We start from the raw sequence: 18,523 nt of genomic DNA, 5'->3' as shown, positions 1-18,523 counted from the left end.
ATGCTGCTGTGGTGATGCATTCTGGTATAGATGTCATGCTGCTGTGGTGATGCATTCTGGTATAGATGTTGTGGTGATGCATTCTGGTATAGATGTCATGCTGCTGTGGTGATGCATTCTGGTATAGATGTCATGCTGCTGTGGTGATGCATTCTGGTTTAGATGTTGTGGTGATGCATTCTGGTATAGATGTCATGCTGCTGTGGTGATGCATTCTGGTATAGATGTCATGCTGCTGTGGTGATGCATTCTGGTTTAGATGTTGTGGTGATGCATTCTGGTATAGATGTCATGCTGCTGTGGTGATGCATTCTGGTATAGATGTTGTGGTGATGCATTCTGGTATAGATGTCATGCTGCTGTGGTGATGCATTCTGGTATAGATGTCATGCTGCTGTGGTGATGCATTCTGGTATAGATGTTGTGGTGATGCATTCTGGTATAGATGCTGTGGTGATGCATTCTGGTTTAGATGTCATAATTTTGTGGTGATGCATTCTGGTTTAGATGTCATGATGCTGTGGTGATGCATTCTGGTTTAGATGTCATAATTTTGTGGTGATGCATTCTGGTTTAGATGTCATGATGCTGTGGTGATGCATTCTGGTATAGATGTCATGCTGCTGTGGTGATGCATTCTGGTTTAGATGTCATGATGCTGTGGTGATGCATTCTGGTATAGATGTCATGCTGCTGTGGTGATGCATTCTGGTATAGATGTTGTGGTGATGCATTCTGGTATAGATGTCATGCTGCTGTGGTGATGTATTCTGGTATAGATGTTGTGGTGATGCATTCTGGTATAGATGTCATGCTGCTGTGGTGATGCATTCTGGTATAGATGTCATGCTGCTGTGGTGATGCATTCTGGTATAGATGTTGTGGTGATGCATTCTGGTATAGATGCTGTGGTGATGCATTCTGGTTTAGATGTCATAATTTTGTGGTGATGCATTCTGGTTTAGATGTCATGATGCTGTGGTGATGCATTCTGGTTTAGATGTCATAATTTTGTGGTGATGCATTCTGGTTTAGATGTCATGATGCTGTGGTGATGCATTCTGGTATAGATGTCATGCTGCTGTGGTGATGCATTCTGGTTTAGATGTCATGATGCTGTGGTGATGCATTCTGGTATAGATGTCATGCTGCTGTGGTGATGCATTCTGGTATAGATGTTGTGGTGATGCATTCTGGTATAGATGTCATGCTGCTGTGGTGATGTATTCTGGTATAGATGTTGTGGTGATGCATTCTGGTATAGATGTCATGCTGCTGTGGTGATGTATTCTGGTATAGATGTTGTGGTGATGCATTCTGGTATAGATGTCATGCTGCTGTGGTGATGCATTCTGGTATAGATGTCATGCTGCTGTGGTGATGTATTCTGGTATAGATGTCATGCTGCTGTGGTGATGCATTCTGGTATAGATGTTGTGGTGATGCATTCTGGTATAGATGTCATGCTGCTGTGGTGATGTATTCTGGTATAGATGTTGTGGTGATGCATTCTGGTATAGATGTCATGCTGCTGTGGTGATGCATTCTGGTTTAGATGTCATGATGCTGTGGTGATGCATTCTGGTATAGATGTCATGCTGCTGTGGTGATGCATTCTGGTTTAGATGTCATGATGCTGTGGTGATGCATTCTGGTATAGATGTCATGCTGCTGTGGTGATGCATTCTGGTATAGATGTTGTGGTGATGCATTCTGGTATAGATGTCATGCTGCTGTGGTGATGCATTCTGGTATAGATGTTGTGGTGATGCATTCTGGTATAGATGTCATGCTGCTGTGGTGATGCATTCTGGTATAGATGTCATGCTGCTGTGGTGATGCATTCTGGTATAGATGTTGTGGTGATGCATTCTGGTATAGATGCTGTGGTGATGCATTCTGGTTTAGATGTCATAATTTTGTGGTGATGCATTCTGGTTTAGATGTCATGATGCTGTGGTGATGCATTCTGGTATAGATGTCATGCTGCTGTGGTGATGCATTCTGGTTTAGATGTCATGATGCTGTGGTGATGCATTCTGGTATAGATGTCATGCTGCTGTGGTGATGCATTCTGGTATAGATGTTGTGGTGATGCATTCTGGTATAGATGTCATGCTGCTGTGGTGATGTATTCTGGTATAGATGTTGTGGTGATGCATTCTGGTATAGATGTCATGCTGCTGTGGTGATGCATTCTGGTATAGATGTCATGCTGCTGTGGTGATGTATTCTGGTATAGATGTTGTGGTGATGCATTCTGGTATAGATGTCATGCTGCTGTGGTGATGTATTCTGGTATAGATGTTGTGGTGATGCATTCTGGTATAGATGTCATGCTGCTGTGGTGATGCATTCTGGTATAGATGTCATGCTGCTGTGGTGATGTATTCTGGTATAGATGTCATGCTGCTGTGGTGATGCATTCTGGTATAGATGTTGTGGTGATGCATTCTGGTATAGATGTCATGCTGCTGTGGTGATGTATTCTGGTATAGATGTTGTGGTGATGCATTCTGGTATAGATGTCATGCTGCTGTGGTGATGCATTCTGGTATAGATGTCATGCTGCTGTGGTGATGCATTCTGGTATAGATGTTGTGGTGATGCATTCTGGTATAGATGTCATGCTGCTGTGGTGATGTATTCTGGTATAGATGTTGTGGTGATGCATTCTGGTATAGATGTCATGCTGCTGTGGTGATGTATTCTGGTATAGATGTTGTGGTGATGCATTCTGGTTTAGATGTCATGATGCTGTGGTGATGCATTCTGGTTTAGATGTCATGATGCTGTGGTGATGCATTCTGGTATAGATGTCATGCTGCTGTGGTGATGCATTCTGGTTTAGATGTCATGATGCTGTGGTGATGCATTCTGGTACAGATGTCATGCTGCTGTGGTGATTAATTCTGGTATAGATGTTGTGGTGATGCATTCTGGTATAGATGTCATGCTGCTGTGGTGATGCATTCTGGTATAGATGTCATGCTGCTGTGGTGATGCATTCTGGTATAGATGTTGTGGTGATGCATTCTGGTATAGATGTCATGCTGCTGTGGCGATGCATTCTGGTATAGATGTCATGCTGCTGTGGTGATGCATTCTGGTATAGATGTTGTGGTGATGCATTCTGGTATAGATGTCATGCTGCTGTGGTGATGCATTCTGGTATAGATGTCATGCTGCTGTGGTGATGCATTCTGGTTTAGATGCCATGCTGCTGTGGTGATGCATTCTGGTATAGATGTCATGCTGCTGTGGTGATGCATTCTGGTATAGATGTCATGCTGCTGTGGTGATGCATTCTGGTTTAGATGCCATGCTGCTGTGGTGATGCCGCCTGGTTTAGATGTCATTGTGTAGTGATTTTTTCTAAAACGTCTGGTATACTCCCTCGTACCATTGACTTAACACTGCAGCTAGTACTAGAGGTCACATAGCATTCCCAGTGTCTGCCTGAAAGTAAAAGATTGATCTGAGATGTGTGTCTTCAACAATAAAAATATACGCTTGATGAAGAGCTCTGGTCTGCCTTGGATTTGGAAGGATATAATTACAATCTCAAGTCAAATGTTATGGAATTTGTATGTCACATGCCTTGTAAACAACCGGTGTAGACTAACAGTGAAATCCTGAATTACTGGCCCTTAACAATGCATAGAGGGCGAGAAATAGAAAAATAGTAACAAGGAATAAATATACAATGAGTAATAATAACCTGGCTATATACACAGGGTACCAGAACCGATTTGATGTGCAAGGACATGAGGTAATTGAGGTAGATATGTACATGCACTCAGTGGCCAGTTTTAGGTACACCCCTCGTTCACCAAAATGGTTCGCTCCTACAGGCGGTGAGTTGCATGGCCATGGCTTGCTACATAAAGCAGGCAGACAGGCATGGAGGTATTAATTTACTGTTAGAATAGGCAAAACAAGAGACCTACTGTAAGCGACTCCGAGCGTGTTATGATCGTCGGTTCCAGTATCTTAGAAACGGCCGCCTCCTGGGCTTTTCACGCATGACAGTGTATGGTTTACCGTGATCGGTGCGACAATCCAAAAACATCCAGTCAGCGGCTCGTTGATGAGAGGTTGAAGGAAAATGGCAAGAATCGTGCAAGCTAACAGGCAGACCACAAACAGTTAAATAACGGCATAGTACAACAGTGGTGTGCAGAACGACATCTCAGAACACACAACTCGTCGGTCCTTGTCACAGATGGGCTATTGCAGCAGATGACCACACCAAGTTTCACTCCTATCAGGTAAAAAGAAGTGGCTCCAGTGGGCACGCGATCACAACACTGGACAATTGAGTTAAAAAACATTGCATGGTCCGACGAACTGGAACACGCTGCCGTATACGTCGATCCAGAGCATCCCAAACATGCTCAATGGGTGACATGTCTGAGTATGCAGGCCATGGAAAACTGGGACATTTTCAGCTTCCAGGAATTGTGTACAGACGACATGGGGTTGTGCATTATCATGCTGAAACGTGGTGATTGCAATCTCGTCACGGTATCGCTGCATTCAAATTGCTATCGATAAAATGCAATTGTGTTTACATTTGGGCAAGGTGACCGGAAACCAGGGCAAGGTGACCGGAAACATGACCGAATACAAACAGTGTAGCTATTCTCTCCGCAAGGCAATCAAACAAGCTAAGTCCCAGTATAGAGACAAAGTAGAGTCGCAATTCAACAGCTCAGACACGAGAGGTATGTGGCAGGGTCTACAGTCAATCACGGATTACAAAAAGAAAAGCAGCCCTGTTGCGGACCAGGATGTCTTGCCCCCAGACAGACTAAATAACTTTTTTGCTTGCTTTGAGGACAATACAGTGCCACTGACACGGCCCGCTACCAAAACCTGCGGGCTCTCCTTCACTGCAGCCGAGGTGAGTAAAACATTTGAACGCGTTAACCCTCGCAAGGCTGCAGGCCCAGACGGCATTCCCAGCCGCGTCCTCAGAGCATGCGCAGACCAGCTGGCTGGTGTGTTTAAGGACATATTCAATCAATCCTTATCTCAGTCTGCTGTTCCCACATGCTTCAAGAGGGCCACCATTGTTCCTGTTCCCAAGAAAGCTAAGGTAACTGAGCTAAACGACTACCGCCCCGTAGCACTCACTTCCGTCATCATGAAGTGCTTTGAGAGACTAGTCAAGGACCATATCACCTCCACCCTACCTGACACCCTAGACCCACTCCAATTTGCTTACCGACCCAATAGGTCCACAGACGATGCAATCGCAACCACACTGCCCTAACCCATCTGGACAAGAGGAATACCTATGTGAGAATGCTGTTCATCGACTGCAGCTCAGCATTTAACACCATAGTACCCTCCAAACTCGTCATCAAGCTCGAGACCCTGGGTATCGACCCCGCCCTGTGCAACTGGGTCCTGGACTTCCTGACGGGCTGCCCCCAGGTGGTGAGGGTAGGTAACAACATCTCCACCCCGCTGATCCTCAAGGGTGCGTTCTAAGCCCTCTCCTGTACTCCCTGTTCACCCACGACTGAGTGGCCATGCACGCCTCCAACTCAATCATCAACTTTGCGGACGACACTACAGTGGTAGGCTTGATTACCAACAACGACGAGGCTGCCTACAGGGAGGAGATGAGGGCCCTCGGAGTGTGGTGTCAGGAAAATAACCTCACACTCAACGTCAACAAAACAAAGGAGATGATTGTGGACTTCAGGAAACAGCAGAGGGAGCACCCCCCTATCCACATCGACGGGACAGTAGTGGAGAAGGTGGAACGTTTTAAGTTCCTCGGTGTACACATCACGGACAAACTGAATTGGTCCACCCACACAGACAGCGTTGTGAAGAAGGCGCAGCAGCGCCTCTTCAACCTCAGGAGGCTGAAGAAATTCGGCTTGTCACCAAAAGCACTCACAAACTTCTACAGATGCACAATCGAGAGCATCCTGTCGGGCTGTATCACCGCCTGGTACGGCAACTGCTCCGCCCACAACCGTAAGGCTCTCCAGAGGGTAGTGAGGTCTGCACAACGCATCACCGGGGGCAAACTACCTGCCCTCCAGGACACTTACACCACCCGATGTCACAGGAAGGCCATAAAGATCATCAAGGACAACAACCACCCAAGCCACTGCCTGTTCACCCCGCTATCATCCAGAAGGCGAGGTCAGTACAGGTGCATCAAAGCAGGGACCGAGAGACTGAAAAACAGCTTCTATCTCAAGGCCATCAGACTGTTAAACAGCCACCACTAACATTTAGTGGCCGCTGCCAACATACTGACTCAACTCCAGCCACTTTAATAATGGGAATTGATGGAAATTATGTAAAAATGTACCACTAGCCACTTAAACAATGCCACTTAATATAATGTTTACATACCCTACATTACTCATCTTATATGTATATACTGTACTCTATATCATCTACTGCATCTTGCCATCTTTATGTAATACATGTATCACTAGCCACTTTAAACTATGCCACTTTATGTTTACATACCCTACATTACTCATCTCATATGTATATACTGTACTCTATACCATCTACTGCATCTTGCCTATGCCGTTCTGTACCATCACTCATTCATATATATTTATGTACATATTCTTTATCCCTTACACTTGTGTGTATAAGGTAATAGTTGTGGAATTGTTAGGTTAGATTACTTGTTGGTCATTACTGCATTGTCGGAACTAGAAGCACAAGCATTTTGCTACACTCGCATTAACATCTGCTAACCATGTGTATGTGACAAATAAAATTTGATTTGATGTAGTCATTGCGTGCTAGGAATATGGGACCAAATGCTTAACGACTTATTACTTTAATGCACTTAAGTGAATTTGTCCCTATACTTTTGCTCCCCTAAAATGAGGGAACTATCCACAAAAACTGTTGTAATTTCAAAATGCTTCACCCAATATGGATGAAAAATAACCTCAAATTAAAGCTGACAGTCTGTACTGTAACCGCATAGTAACAGTATCATTTCAAATCAAACAATGACTATTGTATAGAGCCGATCTAAGAAAACATTTCTTAGAAAGTATACATGTTGTAACAATGCAGCTGCTATAATATGGAGCAATCAAAGACTGAGTACATTTGTAGAATAGTCTTTCAGAAAATTGCTTTGAAGTGAAGTTAGAGCTGTTTCAGAAGCTGTGTCACTGACTGGTCCACCACTGTCACATCTTTGAGCAATTTTTTAAAATATGACTTGGTGTGTGAAATACCGTGTCAGAACAGTTCAAACATTGTTATCTGCTTAAAAGCTCAGCAAATTCTCAGCGTGCATTCTGTCAGATTGGGCATATTTGTCAAGGGACTAAGAGACATCCTGACTCATGTCATTTCAAAAGCAAACAACGCCATCACTCCAATCCCCAATCCACTGTCTTCCTCTGTGTATTCCGCAAAAGACTCAGCTTTGTTCATTTTCTACTCTAGTTTTCCCTCAAATCCAGTCTCAGAATGGTCTTATGCGTGCAACTGAGATGAAGGATGCTTCTTAAACATTCAGTTTGTCTAACTGTAGTTAAAGATTTTCATGAGCCCCTTGAGGATGGGGTTACAGCGTGCAGAGAACATTGTCAGCCTCTTGAAATAGATCACCTATGAGAAGAAGTACAGTAGAACAATTGAGCGAGAATCATTCTTAACATGCTAGTTTCTCAATATCATTAATTTCATGAATTAAAAAGGAGTACTATGGAATATGCTGTTTGAGTAAGGTTAAGTGATATTTTCAAGATATTATAAAATTTTAATGATGTATGTCCTTATGCATTATTCAAGGGGATGTGAAACGAGCTGGCCTGAGATAGCTGTGTGTAATGTTTGAGTGGTACCCCTTTTCCACTCACTGTAAATTAGCTCGATGTGCATAAGTAGGACATTGCTGCAGATAGAGATGCACTCAAACGTCCCCTACTTGGGGGAAGAGAGAAGGGCTCTTTAATATGATACATGCCGTCTGGCCTACTAGATTAGGACCAGGAAAGAGACCAATAAAAGAAGAGGCTGAAGTACAAGAGTATTTTACCCATTGACCAATCCCTTCTCTTCTTTTCAAATTACACCATCTACTTAGGCATCCTCGTTTTGCAAGGAATCTTGCCTACATTCCCAATTCCTCTCTGACCATCCTCTCTGAATTGTCCACCAGGCAGCCATTAAGACAGATGATCCTCCATCCATCCAAGATCCTTTAGCTCAACAGAACCGAATTATGCCGATTCATCAGCCACTGTGACACCCTCCCCTCCATAAGCACTAGGCACCCCTTCAACTCTTCAACTCCGGTGTGTGCAGTCTGGTTCACCTCCAGACCCGTTAGAAGCTCAACGTATCAGCGGGGCACTCTTAATGCTGCATTCTTAAAGCTGGAGGTGTCTCCTTCATTTATGCCTACCCAATTTACAGTACAGGAGCCCTGAGAGTTGCTGACTGTAGCAGAGTGCAGTTTCCCTTATGGAGTGGAGAGCAGTATGTGTGTGTGTGTGTTTGAGAGGCCATTACTCCACTAGGAGCTGTGGGGCCCTAGCCCTCACCCCTACGGAGTATGGTGTGTGCGTGTGTTTGAGAGGCCATTACTCCACGAGGAGCTGTGGGGCCCTAGCCGTCACCCCTACGGAGTGTGGTATGTGTGGTGCCAATGCAGCGCTGTGGGAAGTGCAGTGTAAACGCAGCCACAGCATGGCAGAGGAGGCTTAATGAAGCCCAGCACTGCATGACACAGATCAACTCTGTCTAGTAAGCTTTCTCAATACAAGTGTAATGAACTTGCATTCTCCAGCACAAACATCCCCATTGCCCCTCAACACCACACACTCAGAATTCTCTCATCATGAGATTACAACTGAGACACTGATATTAGTACGTTTTCACCAATTAAACCTCAAACAAATGTACAACAGAAAGCCAGCTCCCTTATTGATCTAGCAGGTTTCAAGATGTTACAGATCGTCATGAAGAATGATGTGGAGATTCGTCTGTTTTGGTTGACAGTGTAATATTCTGAGTACATGACTGTATACATAGTATTTAAACTTTGAATAAATGTGTGGACTTCTTATTGACTTTAAATGTTATTTTTAACCTTCATTTTAACAGGGAGACAGAGACCTAGGTCTCCTATCAAACGTGCCCTGTATAATACAGCTGTGCCTGGTGCAATCGGCCAATGTAAGGATGGTTTGCCAGACATTCATTTCAACACTATGATGCAATAATGCATTGTCTATTCAAGTCTAAATTTGTTGTCGGGGGATGAGGTAGTTTTACATAGAAGATAGGCTCTCTTTCAGGGAGCGGTTGAAAGAGATGAAGTAACTTGATTAGGCATAATCAAATCACACTAATTCACAATAAGACACACAGGAACCTATGATTATCAATTTCAGTTAAATACATTGGAAATGCATTTGATCATTCACAATGTCCATCTGTATAAAATGCTGTTGGGTTGGAAGATATTTGTCTTACCCGTGTCATTGTGACTGGACTTGATTAACTTCCAGCTTACTGAGACGGTCAGAAGGAAACAAAGGTTAGGGAACTTTAATACACCTGAGAGAAAATGGACACCTGCATTTTAAAATAATGGTGCCTAACCTAATAAAGTGGAGGGACCAGAGCATTTGAAAGGTTGTGACATGGACCTTATGGTAATAGAATGAGCAGCTTTTTTTCACCGTGCTGCCTCTGGAAAAAGATGACCTGTCAAGCAAGACTGTAGAGCCAGTCAATGTAGGGTAATTTCACCTGAGAGAATTCAAGACCCCAGGCCCTGCTGGTGGCAAGGTTCTGTGGTCAGATGTTCTCAGGAATTGGAAATTGAATTGAGCCTCTGCTAAAGAAATGCTTCATGTGCAAAATTCCCAGCAGTGTTCTGAAAAACACAAGCTATATTTGGGTCATATCTGATAAATGTATTAAAGTAGGCAATGTGCCAAACCCATTTGAGATTGACTTGCTCATTTAGAATCAGTACCAAAAGCAATTAAGATGGAGATCACTTTATTGGTCAATTACACACAAGGTCCAAATTAAATTTGACTTCCGCTTTTAACCCAAGCCCTCCGAAATACAAACACTGAGTAGACAAAACATTAAGAACACCTGCTATTTCCATGACATAGACTGACCAGGTGAAAGCTATGATCTGTTATTGATGTCACTTCAATCAGTCTAAATGAAGGGGAGGAGACAGGTTAAAGAAGGATTGTTAGGCCTTGAGACAACTGAGATACGGATTGTGTATGTGTGCCATTCAGAGGGTGAATGGGCAAGATCAAAGATTGAAGTGCCTTTGAACGGGGTATGGTAGTAGGTGCACCGATTTGTGTCAAGAACTGCAACGCTGCTGGGTTTTTCACATTCAACAGTTTCCTGTGTGTATCAAGGATGGTCCACCACTCAAAGGACACCCAGCCAACTTGACACAACTGCATTGGAGTCAACATTGGCCAGCATCCCCGTGGAACACTTTCAACACCTTGTAGAGTCCTCCCCCAGAGAATTGAGGCTGTTCTGAGGGCAAAATTGGGTTGCAACTCAATATTAGAAAGGTATTCTTGATTTTTGGTATACTCAGTGTACATAGACAGGTTTTGGAGAGGTGCAGGAGGCTGCCACACTGGGCGCTGCTGTTGTGAGTGATTAAGTGTCTTGCTCAAGAGCACAACGGCAGGCAATGGCATCTAGGATTTCATACCAGCAACCCTCTGGTTACTAGCTAACTTTTTTACATCTGACCAGGGATTCGAACTGGTAAACCTCCAGTTGCTGGCTCACCTCTTTTACCGCTAGGCTACTAGCTGAAGCTTACACAAAAATGAGGGAATCAGTAAGACCTTACTATTGGAAAGGATGTATCAGTTTAAATCACCACAAACATAAAAGTATTTTGGGCCACAAATGAAAGCAATTTATTAGTGTAAAATATATTTGAAAAAGCAAGTCTATAAACTTAGTGGGAGGAATGACCTCGATTCAGGGCTTTACCAAGTCGATGAAAGCTAGCAGCCTGTCTCCAAGGCTCACAACTCTATTATCAATACAGACTTGCCACACAAATCCAGTGTGTTCTCTTTTGTTATCTGAAAGGACCTTCAATGGCACCAAACGCTGGCCTGTGACCCATTTTGTTAACAAACCCAAAAAAGGATATAACATCATACGAAGTGGGTGATGTAGAACACAATTGTGCATTACTCCACTAGGAGCTGTGGGGCCCTAGCCGTCACCCCTACAGAGTGTGATGTGTGTGTGTGTGTTTAACAGGCCAATACTTCCCTAGGAGCTGTGGGGCCCTAGCCATCACCCCTATGGATGTTGGTATGTGTGATGCAAATGCAGCACTATGGGAAGTGCAGTGTAAACGCAGCCACAGCATGGCAGAGGAGGCTAAATGACGCCCAACACTGCATGACACAGATCAACTCTGTCTAGTAAGCTTTCTCAATACAAGTGTAATTCACTTGCATTCTCCAGCACAAACACCCCATTACCCCTCAACACCAGATACAGTTGAAGTCGGAAGTTTACATACACTTAGGTTGGAGTCATTAAAACTTGTTTTTCAACCACTCCACAAATTTCTTGTTAACAAACTATACTTTTGGCAAGTCAGTTAGGGCATCTACTTTGTGCATGACACAAGTAATTATACCAACAATTGTTTAGTTCACTTATAATTCACTGTATCACAATTACAGTGGGTCAGAAGTTTACATTCACTAAGTTGACTGTGCCTTTAAAGGCTTGGAAAAATCCTGAAAATTATGTCATGGATTTAGAAGCTTCTGAAAGGCTAATTGACATAATTTGAGTCAATTGGAGGTGTACCTGTGGATGTATTTCAAGTCCTACCTTCAAACTCAGTGCCTCTTTGCTTGACATCATGGGAAAATCAAAAGAAATCAGCCAAGACCTCAGAAAAACAAATGTAGACCTCCACAAGTCTGGTTAATCCTTGGGAGCAATTTCAAAATGACTGAAGGTGCCACGTTCATCTGTACAAGTATACACACCATGGGACCACGCAGCCGTCATACCGCTTAGGAAGGAGACGCGTTCTGTCTCCTAGAGATGAACGTACTTTGGTGCGAAATGTGCAAATAATTTCTAAAACAACATTAAAAGGACCTTGTGAATATGCTGGAGGAAACAGGTACAAAAGTATCTATATCCACAGTAAAACGAGTCCTATATCAACATAATCTGAGAGGTCGCCCAGCAAGGAAACCGCCATAAAAAAGCTAGATACAGTTTGCAACTGCACGTGGGGACAAAGATCGTACTTTTTGGGGAAATATTCTCTGGTCTGATGAAACAAAAATATAACTGTTTGGCCATAATGACCATCGTTATGTTTGGAGGAAAAAAGGGGAAGCAGGGCCTCCCGGGTGGCGCAGTGGTCTAGGGCACTGCATCGCAGTGCTAGCTGCGCCACCAGAGTCTCTGGGTTCGCGCCCAGGCTCTGTCGCAGCCGGCCGCGACCGGGAGGTCTGTGGGGCGACGCACAATTGGGCTAGCGTCGTCCGGGTTAGGGAGGGTTTGGCCGGTAGGGATATCCTTGTCTCATCGCGCTCCAGCGACTCCTGTGGTGGGCCGGGCGCAGTGCGCGCTAACCAAGGGGGCCAGGTGCACGGTGTTTCCTCCGACACATTGGTGCGGCTGGCTTCCGGGTTGGAGGCGCGCTGTGTTAAAGAAGCAGTGCGGCTTGGTTGGGTTGTGCTTCGGAGGACGCATGGCTTTTGACCTTCGTCTCTCCCGAGCCCGTACGGGAGTTGTAGCGATGAGACAAGATAGTAATTACTAGCGATTGGATACCATGAAAATTGGGGAGAAAAGGGGATAAAATGTATTAAAAAAAAAAAAAAAAAAAGGGTTGCAAGCCGAAGAACACCATCCCAACCGTGAGGCACAGGGGTGGCAGAATCATGTTGTGGGAGTGCTTTGCTGCAGGAGGGACTGGTGGACCTCACAAAATAGATGGCATCATGAAGCAGGAATATTATGTGGATATATTGAAGCAACATCTCAAGACATCAGTCAGGAAGATCAAGTTTGGTTGCAAAAGGGTCTTCCAAATGGACAATGAACCCAAGCATACTTCCAAAGTTGTGGCAAAATGGCTTAAGGACAACAAAGTCAAGGTATTGGAGTGGCCATCACAAAGCCCTGACCTCAATCCCATAGAAAATGTGTGGGCAGAACTGAAAAAGCGTGTGCGAGCAAGGAGGCCAACAAACCTGACTCTGTTACACCAGATCTGTCAGGAGGAATGGTCCAAAACAGGGAATTTTTACTCTGATTAAATGTCAGGAATTGTGAAAATGGAGTTTAATGTATTTGGCTAAGGTGTATGTAAACTTCCGACTTCAACTGTATACAGCACTTTTTGTTCTAAATTTGTTCTATAGCGGTATCCATGCACATTTAGATGCAGTGATCACAATAGTGGCTATATCCAGGAAAGACAACGTTCCACATTCTGGGCCTAAAATAGTGTATAAGAGATCATACAAAATCTTTTGCTGTAAATCTTATGTGGATAATGTTAAAAATATTTGTTGGTTTGATGTGACCAGTAAGGGGCATACAGAAGCTGCACTTGATGAATTTATGAAATTGCTTCTTCCAATTATTGATAAACATGCACCTGTTAAGAAACTGACTGTTAGAACTGTTAAGGATCCATGGATTGATGAGGAATTTAAAAACGGTATGGTTGAAAGAGATGGGACAGAAGGAGTGGCTAATAAGTCTGGCTGCACATCTGATTGGCTGACTTACTGCAAATGTAGAAATTATGATACTAAACTCAACAAAAAGAAGCAGAAACTTTATTATGAAGCTAAGTTCAATAATATAAATAATGCAGGGGAAAAACTTTGGAGTACTTTAAATTAAATTATGGGCAGAAAGACAAATTCAACTCCATCTTTCATTTAATCAGATGGCTTATTCATCACAAAACCATTTGATGTTGCCAATTATTTTAATTATTATTTCATTGGCAAAGTGGGCGAACTTAAGCAGGAAATGCCAACAACAAGGGGCTCCCGAGTGGCGCAGCGGTCTAAGGCCCTTCATCTCAGTGCTAGAGGCGTCACTACTGACACAGCATGGATTTGAACCAGGGTCTCACTGTGATTGGGAGTTTCATAGGGCGATGCACAATTGGCCCAGCGCCGTCCAGGTTTGGCCGGTGTAGCCGTCATTGGAAATAAGAATTTGTTCTTAACCGACTTGCCGAATATATTTTTTTTTAAATTAACAGTGAGACATTGTACCAATGCATAAAAAAACTATAACGAAATAAAGTCTTCTGTCTGTAATGTATTTTTCGTTATGTGTCGAACCCCCGTAAGACTAGTTGTTGCCATTGCCGTCGCTTAATAAATACAAAAAAAATCATCATGAAGCTACAACTGAGACCCTGATAATAATAATTTTTGCACCAATAAAACCCCAAACAAGTGTACAACAGAAAGCCCCCTTAGTGATCTTGCAGGTTTCAAGATGTTACAGATCTTTATGAAGAAAGTGTAAGATTCTTAGTAAATGACTGAATAAGTCATTCAACTTCTGAATAAGTGTGTGGACTGTGCTGTGCCTGCTGCAATCGGCCAATGTAAGGATGGTTTGCCAGACATTCATTTCCAACACTAAGATAATGCATTGTCTATTCAATAAGTCAGAATTTGTTGTCAGGGGGTGAAAGAGACTAGCAGTTGAAAGAGACTAGAAATAAATTGATTAGGCATAAGCTTAGACAAGAAGTGGAGAATCTGATTTATCGGTTTAAATACAATTATTTTGTGACACAAATGAAAGCATTTGTTAGTGCAATATCTGTTTAAACATCCAGGTCAATAAACTTAAGGGGGGAAATGACCTCGATTCAGGGCTTTACCAAGTCGATGAAAGCTAGCAGCCTGTCTCCAAGGCTCACAACTCTATTATCAATACAGATTTGCGACACAAAGCCAGTGCGTGCTCTTTTCTTATCTTAAAGGACCTTCAATGACACCAAATGCTGGTGCACCCCCCATTTTGTTGACGAACACACATTTGCGAGGGAGTTGACAAATTAGACGCCACCCGGTTTAATGGGCTCGTTACATAAAATGACAGCGAGCAGAAAAATAAAGCTACACCAGCACTTTAATGCCACTGCCCCTGGCATGATGAGGAGATATGTCTGCTTCCTTCCTCTCCCAACCGCTGTCTTTGCTCACTGTTATGCCGGTCATACATTACAGTGCTGTCTGGACCAGCATGGCAATGAAGCAGGGTCATTTTCCACTCGCTGTCACATCTGCAAAGATATGACAATTTCACACAAACAACCAAGACACGCAAACAGGCACACACGCATTCAGACACACTCTCTCTCCATTTTCTATATGTATTTACTTCACAGGTATAGTCACACTAATGACCATCCAGGCTCATTCTGAGTTGTTTCCTCGAGGACATTAGGGAGAAAAATATCCATCATGCAACAAATGAACAGCTGTTTCCACCCTGTGTGTGTTTGTGTGCATAAACCTCTCCACAACCCCCTCACACTAAGTCAATGTAACAACCATATAGAGACGCAGAGTGTGCCTGGCGAGAGAGCAAGAGATCCCAGCCAGGCTGCAGTTAGTGTTCAGTGCTGTTTAGGCAGCAGTTCACTTCTCAGCCAGCCTAGACCGGGGTCACATGGAGAAACTGGCAGAATTCTGTCTTTCAACTCAGTCAGAAACCCCTCTCTCTCTCTTTCTCGCACCGTCTATCGCCATCCTCCCCCTGCTATCCCTATCCTTCCATACTATCAGTCAACTTATTGAGCCACCGCAATGCAGAGTTTATCTAGAAATCCACCTCATGACGCACACTAAGAGGAACATAAGTGTGTACAGTTTTGTTTCCCATTTACTTGTATCTAGGGGGAGGTAAATCGAAATGATTTTATTACCATTTTCTAGCCCGTTGTTGAAAGCTCTTATGACGTCTGACTCCATGTTTCCTGGTGGGTGACTATTCAATACATTTTCATGTATTTATCAGTTAAATTATTTTCAGGATATGCAAATTGCCCATCCTGCTGGCAGAGATGGGTAGTATTTATTTTACTTGTATTTGAAATACGTATTTAATTACTTTTGAATTACGTTATATATCTATATACACACACAGAGAGTTGAAGTCAGAAGTTTATATACACCTTAGCCAAATACATTTAAACTCAGTTTCTCACAATCCCCTGACATTTATTCCTAGTAAAAATTCCCTGTCTTAGGTCAGTTAGGATCACCACTTAATTTTAAGAATGGAAAATGTCAGAATAATAGTAGAGGTAATGATTTATTTCAGCTTTTATTTTTTTCATCACATTCCCAGTGGGTCAGAAGTTTACATACACTCAAATAGTACTTGGTAGCATTGCCTTTAAATTGTTTAACTTGGATCAAACGTTTGGGTTTGTTGGCCTCCTTGCTCGCAAACACCTTTTCAGTTCTGCCCACAGATTTTCTGTAGGATTGAGGTCAGGGCTTTGTGATGGCCACTCCAATACCTTGACTTTGTTGTCCTTAAGCCATTTTGCCACAACTTTGGAAGTATGCTTGGGATCAATGTCCATTTGGAAGACCCATTTGCGACCAAGCTTTAACTTCCTGACTGATGTCTTGAGATGTTGCTCCAATATATCCACATAATTGTCCTTCCTCATTATGCCATCTATTTTGTGAATTGCACCAGTCCCTCCTGCTACCCCAATGCTTCATGGTTGGTATGTTGTTCTTTGGCTTGCAAGCTTCCCCCTTTTTCCTCCAAACATAACAATGGTCATTATGGCCAAACAGTTATATTTTTGTTTCATCAGACCAGAGAACATTAATCCAAATAGTACAATCTTTGTCCCCATGTGCAGTTGCAAACTGTAGTCTAGCTTTTTTTATGGCGGTTTTGGAGCAGTGGCTTCTTCCTTGCTGAGCGGCCTTTCAGGTTATGTCGATATAGGACTGATTTTACTGTGGATATAGATACTTTTGTACCTGTTTCCTCCAGCATCTTCACAAGGTCCTTTGCTGTTGTTCTGGGATTGATTTGCACTTTTCGCACCAAAGTACGTTCATCTCTAGGGGACAGAACGCATCTCCTTCCTGAGCCATATGATGGCTGGTTGGTCCCATGGTGTTTATACTTGTGTACTATTGTTTGTACAAATGAACGTGGTACGTTCAGGTGTTTAAAAATTGCTCCCAAGGATGAACCAGAATTGTGGAGGTCTACAATTTTTTTTCTGAGGTCTTGGCTGATTTCTTTAGATTTTCCCATGATGTCAAGCAAAGAGGCACTGAGTTTGAAGGTAGGCCTTGAAATACCTCCACAGGTACACCTCCAATTGACTCAAATGATGTCAATTAGCCCATTAGAAGCTTCTAAAGCCTTGACATAATTTTAAAGGCACAGTCAACTTAGTGTATGTAAACTTCTGACCCACTGGAATTGTGATACAGTGAATTATAAGTGAAATAATCTGTCTGTAAACAATTGTTGGAAAAATTACTTGTGTCATGCACAAAGTCCTATCCAACTTACCAAAACTATAGTTTGAAAAAAAAATACAAAATATTTTTCTATAAAATTTTTATACTGGTTCACTATTATGTGAAATGTTGTTGGCACTATGTTGTGATAATATAGTGTGCTAAATCACCAAAATGTAAATGTAATTTAAAAAAATGAACACTTAAAAATCACGCTGATCTATTATTCTCATGAGCTCCACCCCCTAACAAGGCCAATAATGATACATTGTGTGCCTTGTATTTGTTCATTTTTACATTTTGGTCATTTAGCAGAGCATCTTACAGTCAGTGCATTAATCTAAGGTAGGTAACAATCACATATCACATTCATAGCAAGAAAAACCTGTATATTTTGGGGGGGGTTACTGTTACAGAGAATGTTATTGTTATTGTAGTGAAGGTGTGTATTTTTTGTAAATTTTGAAAATACAAAATACAGTACTGGTATTTTATCTACGTAGAATACTTTGCCAAAGTATTATGTATTTTAGGTTGATATTTTGGTCTTTAGAGTATCTTGTAATCGTAGCAAGATCAATTTGTATTTATCTGTTGCGTATCTCTCGCTGCTGCTATGGCTGATAAGTGAGGAACTGGACTCTTTCACTGATACACGCAGGTGCTTTTGCACAACTAATGATGCTGTAAGTTATTACAGTAATGCTTGCTGTTACACACACACACTTTCCTATAAATGATGCTATTAAGCATACGTACTCGTATGCAACTGTAATGGTTTGTGTCCCACTGCGGGTCTAATTGACTGGATAGATTCATTTGGAGATCATCCAGCAGGAACAGTGTTGATAAACAGCATGTGCTGCCATTTGCTGGCTTTCAGCTCCTTTTCGCTATACCGCTAAAGGGTCTACTCCTGCTGAAGACATGCTAGTGAAGAAGCTAAACGACACCTTAGCGTCAAA

This window comes from Salvelinus fontinalis, chromosome 5 (assembly GCF_029448725.1).
Source record: "Salvelinus fontinalis isolate EN_2023a chromosome 5, ASM2944872v1, whole genome shotgun sequence".
NCBI classification, from domain to species: Eukaryota; Metazoa; Chordata; class Actinopteri; order Salmoniformes; family Salmonidae; genus Salvelinus; species Salvelinus fontinalis.
Note: the sequence above shows the minus strand (reverse complement) of the source record.